The sequence below is a fragment of the Tachysurus fulvidraco genome, chromosome 1 (genome assembly GCF_022655615.1).
Source record: "Tachysurus fulvidraco isolate hzauxx_2018 chromosome 1, HZAU_PFXX_2.0, whole genome shotgun sequence".
In the NCBI taxonomy this organism is placed as follows: Eukaryota; Metazoa; Chordata; class Actinopteri; order Siluriformes; family Bagridae; genus Tachysurus; species Tachysurus fulvidraco.
The window spans coordinates 39,223,902-39,240,921 of NC_062518.1; the positions used below are offsets into that span (position 1 = coordinate 39,223,902).

Below are 17,020 nucleotides of genomic sequence, written 5' to 3' on the forward strand. Positions count from 1 at the left end.
GAGCCTTGTACGTGAGTAGCAACAGTTTGTAGTCAATTCTAAACTTAACAGGTAGCCAGTGTAGAGATGATAAAATTGGGGTTATATGGTCATACTTTCTTGTCCTAGTGAGAACTCTGGCAGCTGCATTTTGGACTGACTGTAACCTATTTATTAAAGATGCACTGTGCTAAATAAAAGCTTTTAGAGCCTGTCTATAGCTGGACATACTGTCCTTATACGCAATTCTCAAAACCCTTTAATTTAGTTTTTCTCCATTTCCGTTCGAGGTTACGGGTCTCCCTCTTGAGGGTGTGAGTGAATATAGCGTCTATGCTGTTAGTCATTACATCTAGGTCGTTTGAGTTTAAGGGTAGAGTAAGAAGTCCAGACAGATCAGGCAGGTTATTTGTGAATCTGTCTTTGGTGGTCGGAATAATAATAGTAGTTTCTGAGCCTGATACCATGACTGTAACCATTCATTTAAAGCAAAAAGTCTACTGAACCTTTCAATTCCTCGCTGGTACGTTGGAAGCGGTCCAGACACGATGATCCTGTCGTGGGCGCTGTGCTGCGAAAATCTGTCTTTGGTGGTCGGAATAATAATAGTAGTTTCTGAGCCTGATACCATGACTGTAACCATTCATTTAAAGCAAAAAGTCTACTGAACCTTTCAATTCCTTGCTGGTACGTTGGAAGCGGTCCAGACACGATGATCCTCGTCGTGGGCGCTGTGCTGCGAACCGTCTCCACCAGGGTGTTGAAGTCCCTCTTCAGGATCTCCGACTGATTATTTTGATCTTTTGCTCTATACTCTTGCTGGCCACAGTAAATCTTCAGCAATTCCAAAGCTTGTCTCCTGAAAGACCGACTTCCAGAACGACTGAGCTATCCGGGCCATACCTGGACTCTGCCCAAATATCGGAATCAGGAGGGTGTGAGTGAATATAGCGTCTATGCTGTTAGTCATTACATCTAGGTCGTTTGAGTTTAAGGTAGAGTAAGAAGTCCAGACAGATCAGGCAGGTTATTTGTGAATCTGTCTTTGGTGGTCGGAATAATAATAGTAGTTTCTGACGGTCCAACACGATGATCCTTGTCGTGGGCGCTGTGCTGCGAACCGTCTCCACCAGGGTGTTGAAGTCCCTCTTCAGGATCTCCGACTGCCTCAGGCTGGTGTCGTTCGAGCCGACATGAAGAACCACAGCTCTGGTGTTTCTACTCACGACTCTAGGTACCTGTGCAGAGACATCAAGAATACGAGCACCAGGCAAGCAGTGAGTGCGAGCCTTACCTTTAGCCACCGTAGCACGGACGTGGCGGACGATGGAGTCTCCAATGATCGCGTTGTCGCAGTCCGTCTCGCGAAGGGGGGCGAAGCGGTTCCGGGTGGGGATCTCGAAGACCGGCGGTGGTGGATACATATGTATATCCCCTCTGGTCCTTGGCACGTTAGACAATTTATTTATAAACCATGATGGACTTTTCGTGAATTTTGCGATATTCAACTTCATCTGCAGTATTCCAGGATGAAGTCCAACGTGTCTTCTATCTCCGTTACCACTGATTGCCCGTTATCTGAGACATATAATAACACAAAGGACTTGTATGCCTGGTGAACATGTGAAGTTTCAAGAGAAAGTTGAACTTTTATCTAATCACATAGACTGTCTAGTCTCTAAGTTGTGCTTCACACTCACGTGCTAAGGTGAGAATTGACAGAGAAGCTGAAAAATATTTCTTCAATAGGTTGGGTATTGGAATCCAGTCATGTAATGTATTGAAATAACTTCCACTGCGTACTCTGAAAAAGCTTCTACCAAGATGGGGGAAACTAGTCGCAGCAGTCACGGTCCACTTCTTGTCTCTGACTTTCATCCGCGTATTTTTTTGTCCTCGTCGATGCAGAAGTATGTGTGCATCTATGTTTGCGTTATGCTGCACTTTTGCCTTGGTTTTGGGACCTCGTGGCGCAACGGTAGCGTGTCTGACTCCAGATCAGAAGGTTGCGTGTTCAAATCACGTCGAGGTCATGCCTTTCTCTTTCATACGCATTAACGTGTCAGTGCATTTTATGCACAGTCAAATGTGGTGACTTACATGCCATCGGATTTCTGTGACGGTCATGTTTTTGTTGCACTGGTAGCAGCAAGTAAGGTGGAAAACACACTGATACCGGTTTATCTTATCTGCTCCTAGCACATGATTTGTACAATAAAGCAGCAGCAAGACAAGCATTTTCCAATGCTCTGGAACATTGAAGCAATGAGACACCAGCAGCAACCTAAAGCATTCTTTTCACTTTTCACAACTCAGCCACCCACATGTACAAACGCCCGAACAGGGACTTGAACCCTGGACCCTCAGATTAAAAGTCTGATGCTCTACCGACTGAGCTATCCGGGCTCTGGCAAGCTTGCGCCTTTAGTTCCAAACGGGCCAGGACTGTGAAACTGTGCGTTCAGATGTGTCCTCTGATTATTTTGATCTTTTGCTCTATACTCGTGCTGGCCACAGTAAAATCTTCAGCAATTCCAAAGCTTGTCTCCTGAAAGACCGACTTCCAGAACGACTGAGCTATCCGGGCCATACCTGGACTCTGCCCAAATATCGGAATCAGGAGGGTGTGAGTGAATATAGCGTCTATGCTGTTAGTCATTACATCTAGGTCGTTAGTTAGGTTTAAGGGTAGAGTAAGAAGTCCAGACAGATCAGGCAGGTTATTTGTGAATCTGTCTTTGGTGGTCGGAATAATAATAGTAGTTTCTGAGCCTGATACCATGACTGTAACCATTCATTTAAAGCAAAAAGTCTACTGAACCTTTCAATTCCTCGCTGGTACGTTGGAAGCGGTCCAGACACGATGATCCTCGTCGTGGGCGCTGTGCTGCGAACCGTCTCCACCAGGGTGTTGAAGTCCCTCTTCAGGATCTCCGACTGCCTCAGGCTGGTGTCGTTCGAGCCGACATGAAGAACCACAGCTCTGGTGTTTCTACTCACGACTCTAGGTACCTGTGCAGAGACATCAAGAATACGAGCACCAGGCAAGCAGTGAGTGCGAGCCTTACCTTTAGCCACCGTAGCACGGACGTGGCGGACGATGGAGTCTCCAATGATCGCGTTGTCGCAGTCCGTCTCGCGAAGGGGGGCGAAGCGGTTCCGGGTGGGGATCTCGAAGACCGGCGGTGGTGGATACATATGTATATCCCCTCTGGTCCTTGGCACGTTAGACAATTTATTTATAAACCATGATGGACTTTTCGTGAATTTTGCGATATTCAACTTCATCTGCAGTATTCCAGGATGAAGTCCAACGTGTCTTCTATCTCCGTTACCACTGATTGCCCGTTATCTGAGACATATAATAACACAAAGGACTTGTATGCCTGGTGAACATGTGAAGTTTCAAGAGAAAGTTGAACTTTTATCTAATCACATAGACTGTCTAGTCTCTAAGTTGTGCTTCACACTCACGTGCTAAGGTGAGAATTGACAGAGAAGCTGAAAAATATTTCTTCAATAGGTTGCGTATTGGAATCCAGTCATGTAATGTATTGAAATAACTTCCACTGCGTACTCTGAAAAAGCTTCTACCAAGATGGGGGAAACTAGTCGCAGCAGTCACGGTCCACTTCTTGTCTCTGACTTTCATCCGCGTATTTTTTTGTCCTCGTCGATGCAGAAGTATGTGTGCATCTATGTTTGCGTTATGCTGCACTTTTGCCTTGGTTTTGGGACCTCGTGGCGCAACGGTAGCGTGTCTGACTCCAGATCAGAAGGTTGCGTGTTCAAATCACGTCGAGGTCATGCCTTTCTCTTTCATACGCATTAACGTGTCAGTGCATTTTATGCACAGTCAAATGTGGTGACTTACATGCCATCGGATTTCTGTGACGGTCATGTTTTTGTTGCACTGGTAGCAGCAAGTAAGGTGGAAAACACACTGATACCGGTTTATCTTATCTGCTCCTAGCACATGATTTGTACAATAAAGCAGCAGCAAGACAAGCATTTTCCAATGCTCTGGAACATTGAAGCAATGAGACACCAGCAGCAACCTAAAGCATTCTTTTCACTTTTCACAACTCAGCCACCCACATGTACAAACGCCCGAACAGGGACTTGAACCCTGGACCCTCAGATTAAAAGTCTGATGCTCTACCGACTGAGCTATCCGGGCTCTGGCAAGCTTGCGCCTTTAGTTCCAAACGGGCCAGGACTGTGAAACTGTGCGTTCAGATGTGTCCTCTGATTATTTTGATCTTTTGCTCTATACTCTTGCTGGCCACAGTAAAATCTTCAGCAATTCCAAAGCTTGTCTCCTGAAAGACCGACTTCCAGAACGACTGAGCTATCCGGGCCATACCTGGACTCTGCCCAAATATCGGAATCAGGACTGTGTCCGCACATGTTTAAGAGGATTCCGGCGATTAAACCGATCTCGTGCTCTGGATCAGAATATGTATTTCAATTCAATTCAATTCAATTCAAGTTTATTTGTATAGCGCTTTTTACAATAGACATTGTCTCAAAGCAGCTTTACAGAACATAAACATAGAGCAGAAGGTAGACATAATTAATGATAAAGGAAATAACGAATAATAAAAGAAATAAGAATTATCAGAACAAAAATTCTAGATTATTATTAGATGTATATAGTTCACAATGTGTATGTATTTATTCCTCTATGAGCAAGTCTGAGGTGACTCAGGCAGCAGTGGCAAGGAAAAACTCCCTTAAATCGGTAAAGGAAGAAACCTCGAGAGGAACCGCACTCAAGGGGGAACCCATCCTCATATGGGTGACACTGGGGGTGTGATTGTAATATACAGTCATTTAAATGTTTTATTGGTGTAAGGATCATGGACTTCGGATCTCCTTAGTATCACAGAGTCTAACTGGAGATGTCTCAGGATTCTTAGAGTCGGCCTCGGCTCAGTGGACGTCCAAAGGCATCGTCCCACAGAGGACGTTGGGAGCTGGTACAATGTCTGGATGCCCAAGGTCTGATGTACTAGTGCATGATACTATAGGATGTATTATGTGTACGCCTGACTAAAGAGACGAGTTTTTAATCTACATTTAAACTGCGAAAGTGTGTCTGAGCCCCGAACACTATCAGGAAGACAATTCCAAAGTTTGGGAGCTAAATACGAGAACGCTCTACCACCTTTAGTAGATTTAGATATTCTGGGAACTACCAAAAGTCCTGAGTTTTGTGATCTCAGAGAGCGTGAAGGATTGTAACGTGTTAGAAGACTAGTTAGATACATGGGAGCTAAACCATTAAGAGCCTTGTACGTGAGTAGCAACAGTTTGTAGTCAATTCTAAACTTAACAGGTAGCCAGTGTAGAGATGATAAAATTGGGGTTATATGGTCATACTTTCTTGTCCTAGTGAGAACTCTGGCAGCTGCATTTTGGACTGACTGTAACCTATTTATTAAAGATGCACTGTGCTAAATAAAAGCTTTTAGAGCCTGTCTATAGCTGGACATACTGTCCTTATACGCAATTCTCAAAACCCTTTAATTTAGTTTTTCTCCATTTCCGTTCGAGGTTACGGGTCTCCCTCTTGAGGGTGTGAGTGAATATAGCGTCTATGCTGTTAGTCATTACATCTAGGTCGTTTGAGTTTAAGGGTAGAGTAAGAAGTCCAGACAGATCAGGCAGGTTATTTGTGAATCTGTCTTTGGTGGTCGGAATAATAATAGTAGTTTCTGAGCCTGATACCATGACTGTAACCATTCATTTAAAGCAAAAAGTCTACTGAACCTTTCAATTCCTCGCTGGTACGTTGGAAGCGGTCCAGACACGATGATCCTTGTCGTGGGCGCTGTGCTGCGAACCGTCTCCACCAGGGTGTTGAAGTCCCTCTTCAGGATCTCCGACTGCCTCAGGCTGGTGTCGTTCGAGCCGACATGAAGAACCACAGCTCTGGTGTTTCTACTCACGACTCTAGGTACCTGTGCAGAGACATCAAGAATACGAGCACCAGGCAAGCAGTGAGTGCGAGCCTTACCTTTAGCCACCGTAGCACGGACGTGGCGGACGATGGAGTCTCCAATGATCGCGTTGTCGCAGTCCGTCTCGCGAAGGGGGGCGAAGCGGTTCCGGGTGGGGATCTCGAAGACCGGCGGTGGTGGATACATATGTATATCCCCTCTGGTCCTTGGCACGTTAGACAATTTATTTATAAACCATGATGGACTTTTCGTGAATTTTGCGATATTCAACTTCATCTGCAGTATTCCAGGATGAAGTCCAACGTGTCTTCTATCTCCGTTACCACTGATTGCCCGTTATCTGAGACATATAATAACACAAAGGACTTGTATGCCTGGTGAACATGTGAAGTTTCAAGAGAAAGTTGAACTTTTATCTAATCACATAGACTGTCTAGTCTCTAAGTTGTGCTTCACACTCACGTGCTAAGGTGAGAATTGACAGAGAAGCTGAAAAATATTTCTTCAATAGGTTGGGTATTGGAATCCAGTCATGTAATGTATTGAAATAACTTCCACTGCGTACTCTGAAAAAGCTTCTACCAAGATGGGGGAAACTAGTCGCAGCAGTCACGGTCCACTTCTTGTCTCTGACTTTCATCCGCGTATTTTTTTGTCCTCGTCGATGCAGAAGTATGTGTGCATCTATGTTTGCGTTATGCTGCACTTTTGCCTTGGTTTTGGGACCTCGTGGCGCAACGGTAGCGTGTCTGACTCCAGATCAGAAGGTTGCGTGTTCAAATCACGTCGAGGTCATGCCTTTCTCTTTCATACGCATTAACGTGTCAGTGCATTTTATGCACAGTCAAATGTGGTGACTTACATGCCATCGGATTTCTGTGACGGTCATGTTTTTGTTGCACTGGTAGCAGCAAGTAAGGTGGAAAACACACTGATACCGGTTTATCTTATCTGCTCCTAGCACATGATTTGTACAATAAAGCAGCAGCAAGACAAGCATTTTCCAATGCTCTGGAACATTGAAGCAATGAGACACCAGCAGCAACCTAAAGCATTCTTTTCACTTTTCACAACTCAGCCACCCACATGTACAAACGCCCGAACAGGGACTTGAACCCTGGACCCTCAGATTAAAAGTCTGATGCTCTACCGACTGAGCTATCCGGGCTCTGGCAAGCTTGCGCCTTTAGTTCCAAACGGGCCAGGACTGTGAAACTGTGCGTTCAGATGTGTCCTCTGATTATTTTGATCTTTTGCTCTATACTCGTGCTGGCCACAGTAAAATCTTCAGCAATTCCAAAGCTTGTCTCCTGAAAGACCGACTTCCAGAACGACTGAGCTATCCGGGCCATACCTGGACTCTGCCCAAATATCGGAATCAGGAGGGTGTGAGTGAATATAGCGTCTATGCTGTTAGTCATTACATCTAGGTCGTTTGAGTTTAAGGGTAGAGTAAGAAGTCCAGACAGATCAGGCAGGTTATTTGTGAATCTGTCTTTGGTGGTCGGAATAATAATAGTAGTTTCTGAGCCTGATACCATGACTGTAACCATTCATTTAAAGCAAAAAGTCTACTGAACCTTTCAATTCCTCGCTGGTACGTTGGAAGCGGTCCAGACACGATGATCCTTGTCGTGGGCGCTGTGCTGCGAACCGTCTCCACCAGGGTGTTGAAGTCCCTCTTCAGGATCTCCGACTGCCTCAGGCTGGTGTCGTTCGAGCCGACATGAAGAACCACAGCTCTGGTGTTTCTACTCACGACTCTAGGTACCTGTGCAGAGACATCAAGAATACGAGCACCAGGCAAGCAGTGAGTGCGAGCCTTACCTTTAGCCACCGTAGCACGGACGTGGCGGACGATGGAGTCTCCAATGATCGCGTTGTCGCAGTCCGTCTCGCGAAGGGGGGCGAAGCGGTTCCGGGTGGGGATCTCGAAGACCGGCGGTGGTGGATACATATGTATATCCCCTCTGGTCCTTGGCACGTTAGACAATTTATTTATAAACCATGATGGACTTTTCGTGAATTTTGCGATATTCAACTTCATCTGCAGTATTCCAGGATGAAGTCCAACGTGTCTTCTATCTCCGTTACCACTGATTGCCCGTTATCTGAGACATATAATAACACAAAGGACTTGTATGCCTGGTGAACATGTGAAGTTTCAAGAGAAAGTTGAACTTTTATCTAATCACATAGACTGTCTAGTCTCTAAGTTGTGCTTCACACTCACGTGCTAAGGTGAGAATTGACAGAGAAGCTGAAAAATATTTCTTCAATAGGTTGGGTATTGGAATCCAGTCATGTAATGTATTGAAATAACTTCCACTGCGTACTCTGAAAAAGCTTCTACCAAGATGGGGGAAACTAGTCGCAGCAGTCACGGTCCACTTCTTGTCTCTGACTTTCATCCGCGTATTTTTTTGTCCTCGTCGATGCAGAAGTATGTGTGCATCTATGTTTGCGTTATGCTGCACTTTTGCCTTGGTTTTGGGACCTCGTGGCGCAACGGTAGCGTGTCTGACTCCAGATCAGAAGGTTGCGTGTTCAAATCACGTCGAGGTCATGCCTTTCTCTTTCATACGCATTAACGTGTCAGTGCATTTTATGCACAGTCAAATGTGGTGACTTACATGCCATCGGATTTCTGTGACGGTCATGTTTTTGTTGCACTGGTAGCAGCAAGTAAGGTGGAAAACACACTGATATCGGTTTATCTTATCTGCTCCTAGCACATGATTTGTACAATAAAGCAGCAGCAAGACAAGCATTTTCCAATGCTCTGGAACATTGAAGCAATGAGACACCAGCAGCAACCTAAAGCATTCTTTTCACTTTTCACAACTCAGCCACCCACATGTACAAACGCCCGAACAGGGACTTGAACCCTGGACCCTCAGATTAAAAGTCTGATGCTCTACCGACTGAGCTATCCGGGCTCTGGCAAGCTTGCGCCTTTAGTTCCAAACGGGCCAGGACTGTGAAACTGTGCGTTCAGATGTGTCCTCTGATTATTTTGATCTTTTGCTCTATACTCTTGCTGGCCACAGTAAAATCTTCAGCAATTCCAAAGCTTGTCTCCTGAAAGACCGACTTCCAGAACGACTGAGCTATCCGGGCCATACCTGGACTCTGCCCAAATATCGGAATCAGGACTGTGTCCGCACATGTTTAAGAGGATTCCGGCGATTAAACCGATCTCGTGCTCTGGATCAGAATATGTATTTCAATTCAATTCAATTCAATTCAAGTTTATTTGTATAGCGCTTTTTACAATAGACATTGTCTCAAAGCAGCTTTACAGAACATAAACATAGAGCAGAAGGTAGACATAATTAATGATAAAGGAAATAACGAATAATAAAAGAAATAAGAATTATCAGAACAAAAATTCTAGATTATTATTAGATGTATATAGTTCACAATGTGTATGTATTTATTCCTCTATGAGCAAGTCTGAGGTGACTCAGGCAGCAGTGGCAAGGAAAAACTCCCTTAAATCGGTAAAGGAAGAAACCTCGAGAGGAACCGCACTCAAGGGGGAACCCATCCTCATATGGGTGACACTGGGGGTGTGATTGTAATATACAGTCATTTAAATGTTTTATTGGTGTAAGGATCATGGACTTCGGATCTCCTTAGTATCACAGAGTCTAACTGGAGATGTCTCAGGATTCTTAGAGTCGGCCTCGGCTCAGTGGACGTCCAAAGGCATCGTCCCACAGAGGACGTTGGGAGCTGGTACAATGTCTGGATGCCCAAGGTCTGATGTACTAGTGCATGATACTATAGGATGTATTATGTGTACGCCTGACTAAAGAGACGAGTTTTTAATCTACATTTAAACTGCGAAAGTGTGTCTGAGCCCCGAACACTATCAGGAAGACAATTCCAAAGTTTGGGAGCTAAATACGAGAACGCTCTACCACCTTTAGTAGATTTAGATATTCTGGGAACTACCAAAAGTCCTGAGTTTTGTGATCTCAGAGAGCGTGAAGGATTGTAACGTGTTAGAAGACTAGTTAGATACATGGGAGCTAAACCATTAAGAGCCTTGTACGTGAGTAGCAACAGTTTGTAGTCAATTCTAAACTTAACAGGTAGCCAGTGTAGAGATGATAAAATTGGGGTTATATGGTCATACTTTCTTGTCCTAGTGAGAACTCTGGCAGCTGCATTTTGGACTGACTGTAACCTATTTATTAAAGATGCACTGTGCTAAATAAAAGCTTTTAGAGCCTGTCTATAGCTGGACATACTGTCCTTATACGCAATTCTCAAAACCCTTTAATTTAGTTTTTCTCCATTTCCGTTCGAGGTTACGGGTCTCCCTCTTGAGGGTGTGAGTGAATATAGCGTCTATGCTGTTAGTCATTACATCTAGGTCGTTTGAGTTTAAGGGTAGAGTAAGAAGTCCAGACAGATCAGGCAGGTTATTTGTGAATCTGTCTTTGGTGGTCGGAATAATAATAGTAGTTTCTGAGCCTGATACCATGACTGTAACCATTCATTTAAAGCAAAAAGTCTACTGAACCTTTCAATTCCTCGCTGGTACGTTGGAAGCGGTCCAGACACGATGATCCTCGTCGTGGGCGCTGTGCTGCGAACCGTCTCCACCAGGGTGTTGAAGTCCCTCTTCAGGATCTCCGACTGCCTCAGGCTGGTGTCGTTCGAGCCGACATGAAGAACCACAGCTCTGGTGTTTCTACTCACGACTCTAGGTACCTGTGCAGAGACATCAAGAATACGAGCACCAGGCAAGCAGTGAGTGCGAGCCTTACCTTTAGCCACCGTAGCACGGACGTGGCGGACGATGGAGTCTCCAATGATCGCGTTGTCGCAGTCCGTCTCGCGAAGGGGGGCGAAGCGGTTCCGGGTGGGGATCTCGAAGACCGGCGGTGGTGGATACATATGTATATCCCCTCTGGTCCTTGGCACGTTAGACAATTTATTTATAAACCATGATGGACTTTTCGTGAATTTTGCGATATTCAACTTCATCTGCAGTATTCCAGGATGAAGTCCAACGTGTCTTCTATCTCCGTTACCACTGATTGCCCGTTATCTGAGACATATAATAACACAAAGGACTTGTATGCCTGGTGAACATGTGAAGTTTCAAGAGAAAGTTGAACTTTTATCTAATCACATAGACTGTCTAGTCTCTAAGTTGTGCTTCACACTCACGTGCTAAGGTGAGAATTGACAGAGAAGCTGAAAAATATTTCTTCAATAGGTTGGGTATTGGAATCCAGTCATGTAATGTATTGAAATAACTTCCACTGCGTACTCTGAAAAAGCTTCTACCAAGATGGGGGAAACTAGTCGCAGCAGTCACGGTCCACTTCTTGTCTCTGACTTTCATCCGCGTATTTTTTTGTCCTCGTCGATGCAGAAGTATGTGTGCATCTATGTTTGCGTTATGCTGCACTTTTGCCTTGGTTTTGGGACCTCGTGGCGCAACGGTAGCGTGTCTGACTCCAGATCAGAAGGTTGCGTGTTCAAATCACGTCGAGGTCATGCCTTTCTCTTTCATACGCATTAACGTGTCAGTGCATTTTATGCACAGTCAAATGTGGTGACTTACATGCCATCGGATTTCTGTGACGGTCATGTTTTTGTTGCACTGGTAGCAGCAAGTAAGGTGGAAAACACACTGATACCGGTTTATCTTATCTGCTCCTAGCACATGATTTGTACAATAAAGCAGCAGCAAGACAAGCATTTTCCAATGCTCTGGAACATTGAAGCAATGAGACACCAGCAGCAACCTAAAGCATTCTTTTCACTTTTCACAACTCAGCCACCCACATGTACAAACGCCCGAACAGGGACTTGAACCCTGGACCCTCAGATTAAAAGTCTGATGCTCTACCGACTGAGCTATCCGGGCTCTGGCAAGCTTGCGCCTTTAGTTCCAAACGGGCCAGGACTGTGAAACTGTGCGTTCAGATGTGTCCTCTGATTATTTTGATCTTTTGCTCTATACTCTTGCTGGCCACAGTAAGCAATTCCAAAGCTTGTCTCCTGAAAGACCGACTTCCAGAACGATGAGCTATCCGGGCCATACCTGGACTCTGCCCAAATATCGAATCAGACTGTGTCCGCACATGTTAAGAGGATTCCGGCGATTAAACGATCTCGTGCTCTGGATCAGAATATGTATTTCATTTCAATTCATTCAATTCAAGTTTATTTGTATAGCGCTTTTTACAATAGACATTGTCTCACTGATTATTTTGATCTTTTGCTCTATACTCTTGCTGGCCACAGTAAAATCTTCAGCAATTCCAAAGCTTGTCTCCTGAAAGACCGACTTCCAGAACGACTGAGCTATCCGGGCCATACCTGGACTCTGCCCAATTATCGGAATCAGGAGGGTGTGAGTGAATATAGCGTCTATGCTGTTAGTCATTACATCTAGGTCGTTTGAGTTTAAGGGTAGAGTAAGAAGTCCAGACAGATCAGGCAGGTTATTTGTGAATCTGTCTTTGGTGGTCGGAATAATAATAGTAGTTTCTGAGCCTGATACCATGACTGTAACCATTCATTTAAAGCAAAAAGTCTACTGAACCTTTCAATTCCTCGCTGGTACGTTGGAAGCGGTCCAGACACGATGATCCTCGTCGTGGGCGCTGTGCTGCGAACCGTCTCCACCAGGGTGTTGAAGCAAAAAAAGTCTAAGTCTAAGAGCATAAAAACGCCCATTATTTTCCCAAGACACCCGTTAAAAACACCACGCCCTTCACATGACGGTCTCTGTTGCACTGAGTGTGGTACACTTTTTTTTTTTACCACCTCTTCTTAAGCCATTTTGTCTGCGCCAACGCTAAGAACCAAATATAAAGAAGCGATTGTGGCAGGACAGCTTGTGTGTAGAATTTTTAGAAGTCAAAGAGTTTGAAACCTGAAATGGTGGAATTTCATGGACATTTCTGGCAGATTTTCGTGATTGCTATGGCTATCGTACTGATCTTCGTTTCCCACCCGAGAATTGGTATTGTCCCGCCTCCCTGTCACCCTATTGGTTTGCACATTTGTCTATTAGGCCTATGGATTGATTCTAGCCAAACCTTGACCGGAAGGCGGGATTTGTAGCAGCAGCGTTTCCGAAAATACACAGCCCTTTCCTCTTCTCTCCAGTGGCGTAAACACTATTAATCGGGAGTGTTTATGCTATTAATCAACGGGGCCCATCAGGGTCGGCCGGCAAACCGTGTCTCCGGCAACGCACGGCTCAGTTGCGGCACAACAGGGCGGACGATCTTCTTTCCGCAAGGAGCAGGCGGGTCTCTGTGGCGCAATCGGTTAGCGCGTTCGGCTGTTAACCGAAAGGTTGGTGGTTCAAGCCCACCCAGTGACGGCTAGGCTTTTCTTAGGCTGCCAGGTTCCCCACAAGCTTTGCCATAACGCGTAGCGGAAATCACAGGCCGCGAACGGAGGCGGGTGCTTGTTGGCTGGTGCGCCCTGGAAGCCTAACGCCTGGCTCACCTGTTGCTTTGCTGATTGCCGTACAGAGCAACATGCTCTTAAACTCACAGCCCAACATGCTCTTAAACTCACAGCCCAGCTTGCAAAATGCGAAGGCGTCTTCAGAGAGCCTTTGATGCCAGGCTCAGGGTCCGTCATTAGTGACGATTAAAACCACACCGAGGGATCTCTGGAGGAAACGTTCACCCGCAGAGTGCACTTTATCCATCTATGGTTTTCTGTCTTATTTATGTTGCTATTATTCTCTCCTCCTGAGGCGGTAAAGACGGCCTTTGGGCTCGTCCCGGCTCCCTCAAAAGCACCCTTCGCCCAACGTGGGGCTCGAACCCACGACCCTGAGATTAAGAGTCTCATGCTCTACCGACTGAGCTAGCCGGGCAAGTCAAAGGAGCCCCGACCCCCCCGGCTTGGACAAAAGCGGGGCACCTACTGCCCAGATGGCTGAGATTAATTTGATCTGGTGCAGACACCCGTTAAAAACACCACGCCCTTCACATGACGGTCTCTGTTGCACTGAGTGTGGTACACTTTTTTTTTTTACCACCTCTTCTTAAGCCATTTTGTCTGCGCCAACGCTAAGAACCAAATATAAAGAAGCGATTGTGGCAGGACAGCTTGTGTGTAGAATTTTTAGAAGTCAAAGAGTTTGAAACCTGAAATGGTGGAATTTCATGGACATTTCTGGCAGATTTTCGTGATTGCTATGGCTATCGTACTGATCTTCGTTTCCCACCCGAGAATTGGTATTGTCCCGCCTCCCTGTCACCCTATTGGTTTGCACATTTGTCTATTAGGCCTATGGATTGATTCTAGCCAAACCTTGACCGGAAGGCGGGATTTGTAGCAGCAGCGTTTCCGAAAATACACAGCCCTTTCCTCTTCTCTCCAGTGTCGTAAACACTATTAATCGGGAGTGTTTATGCTATTAATCAACGGGGCCCATCAGGGTCGGCCGGCAAACCGTGTCTCCGGCAACGCACGGCTCAGTTGCGGCACAACAGGGCGGACGATCTTCTTTCCGCAAGGAGCAGGCGGGTCTCTGTGGCGCAATCGGTTAGCGCGTTCGGCTGTTAACCGAAAGGTTGGTGGTTCAAGCCCACCCAGTGACGGCTAGGCTTTTCTTAGGCTGCCAGGTTCCCCACAAGCTTTGCCATAACGCGTAGCGGAAATCACAGGCCGCGAACGGAGGCTGGTGCGCCCTGGAAGCCTAACGCCTGGCTCACCTGTTGCTTTGCTGATTGCCGTACAGAGCAACATGCTCTTAAACTCACAGCCCAACATGCTCTTAAACTCACAGCCCAGCTTGCAAAATGCGAAGGCGTCTTCAGAGAGCCTTTGATGCCAGGCTCAGGGTCCGTCATTAGTGACGATTAAAACCACACCGAGGGATCTCTGGAGGAAACGTTCACCCGCAGAGTGCACTTTATCCATCTATGGTTTTCTGTCTTATTTATGTTGCTATTATTCTCTCCTCCTGAGGCGGTAAAGACGGCCTTTGGGCTCGTCCCGGCTCCCTCAAAAGCACCCTTCGCCCAACGTGGGGCTCGAACCCACGACCCTGAGATTAAGAGTCTCATGCTCTACCGACTGAGCTAGCCGGGCAAGTCAAAGGAGCCCCCCCCCGGCTTGGACAAAAGCGGGGCACCTACTGCCCAGATGGCTGAGATTAATTTGATCTGGTGCAGACACCCGTTAAAAACACCACGCCCTTCACATGACGGTCTCTGTTGCACTGAGTGTGGTACACTTTTTTTTTTACCACCTCTTCTTAAGCCATTTTGTCTGCGCCAACGCTAAGAACCAAATATAAAGAAGCGATTGTGGCAGGACAGCTTGTGTGTAGAATTTTTAGAAGTCAAAGAGTTTGAAACCTGAAATGGTGGAATTTCATGGACATTTCTGGCAGATTTTCGTGATTGCTATGGCTATCGTACTGATCTTCGTTTCCCACCCGAGAATTGGTATTGTCCCGCCTCCCTGTCACCCTATTGGTTTGCACATTTGTCTATTAGGCCTATGGATTGATTCTAGCCAAACCTTGACCGGAAGGCGGGATTTGTAGCAGCAGCGTTTCCGAAAATACACAGCCCTTTCCTCTTCTCTCCAGTGTCGTAAACACTATTAATCGGGAGTGTTTATGCTATTAATCAACGGGGCCCATCAGGGTCGGCCGGCAAACCGTGTCTCCGGCAACGCACGGCTCAGTTGCGGCACAACAGGGCGGACGATCTTCTTTCCGCAAGGAGCAGGCGGGTCTCTGTGGCGCAATCGGTTAGCGCGTTCGGCTGTTAACCGAAAGGTTGGTGGTTCAAGCCCACCCAGTGACGGCTAGGCTTTTCTTAGGCTGCCAGGTTCCCCACAAGCTTTGCCATAACGCGTAGCGGAAATCACAGGCCGCGAACGGAGGCGGGTGCTTGTTGGCTGGTGCGCCCTGGAAGCCTAACGCCTGGCTCACCTGTTGCTTTGCTGATTGCCGTACAGAGCAACATGCTCTTAAACTCACAGCCCAACATGCTCTTAAACTCACAGCCCAGCTTGCAAAATGCGAAGGCGTCTTCAGAGAGCCTTTGATGCCAGGCTCAGGGTCCGTCATTAGTGACGATTAAAACCACACCGGGGGATCTCTGGAGGAAACGTTCACCCGCAGAGTGCACTTTATCCATCTATGGTTTTCTGTCTTATTTATGTTGCTATTATTCTCTCCTCCTGAGGCGGTAAAGACGGCCTTTGGGCTCGTCCCGGCTCCCTCAAAAGCACCCTTCGCCCAACGTGGGGCTCGAACCCACGACCCTGAGATTAAGAGTCTCATGCTCTACCGACTGAGCTAGCCGGGCAAGTCAAAGGAGCCCCCCCCGGCTTGGACAAAAGCGGGGCACCTACTGCCCAGATGGCTGAGATTAATTTGATCTGGTGCAGACACCCGTTAAAAACACCACGCCCTTCACATGACGGTCTCTGTTGCACTGAGTGTGGTACACTTTTTTTTTTTACCGCCTCTTCTTAAGCCATTTTGTCTGCGCCAACGCTAAGAACCAAATATAAAGAAGCGATTGTGGCAGGACAGCTTGTGTGTAGAATTTTTAGAAGTCAAAGAGTTTGAAACCTGAAATGGTGGAATTTCATGGACATTTCTGGCAGGTTTTCGTGATCGCTATGGCTATCGTACTGATCTTCGTTTCCCACCCGAGAATTGGTATTGTCCCGCCTCCCTGTCACCCTATTGGTTTGCACATTTGTCTATTAGGCCTATGGATTGATTCTAGCCAAACCTTGACCGGAAGGCGGGATTTGTAGCAGCAGCGTTTCCGAAAATACACAGCCCTTTCCTCTTCTCTCCAGTGTCGTAAACACTATTAATCGGGAGTGTTTATGCTATTAATCAACGGGGCCCATCAGGGTCGGCCGGCAAACCGTGTCTCCGGCAACGCACGGCTCAGTTGCGGCACAACAGGGCGGACGATCTTCTTTCCGCAAGGAGCAGGCGGGTCTCTGTGGCGCAATCGGTTAGCGCGTTCGGCTGTTAACCGAAAGGTTGGTGGTTCAAGCCCACCCAGTGACGGCTAGGCTTTTCTTAGGCTGCCAGG

General features: G+C 46.5%; 17 non-coding genes across 17 annotated transcripts; 9 read left to right on the forward strand and 8 right to left on the reverse strand.

The window, feature by feature from the left end:
* Nucleotides 1-1,940: 1,940 nt before the first annotated feature.
* Nucleotides 1,941-2,012, forward strand: trnaw-cca. Its single transcript has one exon. It is a non-coding gene; the product is annotated as a tRNA-Trp (tRNA).
* A 300-nt stretch (nt 2,013-2,312) lies between these two features.
* On the reverse strand, nt 2,313-2,385 carry trnak-uuu. Its single transcript has one exon. It is a non-coding gene; the product is annotated as a tRNA-Lys (tRNA).
* Nucleotides 2,386-3,714: 1,329 nt separating this feature from the next.
* Nucleotides 3,715-3,786, forward strand: trnaw-cca. Its single transcript has one exon. It is a non-coding gene; the product is annotated as a tRNA-Trp (tRNA).
* Nucleotides 3,787-4,086: 300 nt separating this feature from the next.
* Nucleotides 4,087-4,159, reverse strand: trnak-uuu. Its single transcript has one exon. It is a non-coding gene; the product is annotated as a tRNA-Lys (tRNA).
* A 2,509-nt stretch (nt 4,160-6,668) lies between these two features.
* trnaw-cca lies at nt 6,669-6,740 on the forward strand. The gene has a single exon. It is a non-coding gene; the product is annotated as a tRNA-Trp (tRNA).
* Nucleotides 6,741-7,040: 300 nt separating this feature from the next.
* Nucleotides 7,041-7,113, reverse strand: trnak-uuu. Its single transcript has one exon. It is a non-coding gene; the product is annotated as a tRNA-Lys (tRNA).
* A 1,326-nt stretch (nt 7,114-8,439) lies between these two features.
* trnaw-cca lies at nt 8,440-8,511 on the forward strand. Its single transcript has one exon. It is a non-coding gene; the product is annotated as a tRNA-Trp (tRNA).
* Nucleotides 8,512-8,811: 300 nt separating this feature from the next.
* On the reverse strand, nt 8,812-8,884 carry trnak-uuu. Its single transcript has one exon. It is a non-coding gene; the product is annotated as a tRNA-Lys (tRNA).
* Nucleotides 8,885-11,393: 2,509 nt separating this feature from the next.
* On the forward strand, nt 11,394-11,465 carry trnaw-cca. The gene has a single exon. It is a non-coding gene; the product is annotated as a tRNA-Trp (tRNA).
* A 300-nt stretch (nt 11,466-11,765) lies between these two features.
* trnak-uuu lies at nt 11,766-11,838 on the reverse strand. Its single transcript has one exon. It is a non-coding gene; the product is annotated as a tRNA-Lys (tRNA).
* Nucleotides 11,839-13,234: 1,396 nt separating this feature from the next.
* On the forward strand, nt 13,235-13,308 carry trnan-guu. Its single transcript has one exon. It is a non-coding gene; the product is annotated as a tRNA-Asn (tRNA).
* Nucleotides 13,309-13,742: 434 nt separating this feature from the next.
* On the reverse strand, nt 13,743-13,815 carry trnak-cuu. The gene has a single exon. It is a non-coding gene; the product is annotated as a tRNA-Lys (tRNA).
* Nucleotides 13,816-14,471: 656 nt separating this feature from the next.
* trnan-guu lies at nt 14,472-14,545 on the forward strand. The gene has a single exon. It is a non-coding gene; the product is annotated as a tRNA-Asn (tRNA).
* A 420-nt stretch (nt 14,546-14,965) lies between these two features.
* trnak-cuu lies at nt 14,966-15,038 on the reverse strand. The gene has a single exon. It is a non-coding gene; the product is annotated as a tRNA-Lys (tRNA).
* A 651-nt stretch (nt 15,039-15,689) lies between these two features.
* trnan-guu lies at nt 15,690-15,763 on the forward strand. Its single transcript has one exon. It is a non-coding gene; the product is annotated as a tRNA-Asn (tRNA).
* Nucleotides 15,764-16,197: 434 nt separating this feature from the next.
* On the reverse strand, nt 16,198-16,270 carry trnak-cuu. Its single transcript has one exon. It is a non-coding gene; the product is annotated as a tRNA-Lys (tRNA).
* Nucleotides 16,271-16,921: 651 nt separating this feature from the next.
* Nucleotides 16,922-16,995, forward strand: trnan-guu. Its single transcript has one exon. It is a non-coding gene; the product is annotated as a tRNA-Asn (tRNA).
* The last annotated feature ends 25 nt before the right edge of the window (nt 16,996-17,020 follow it).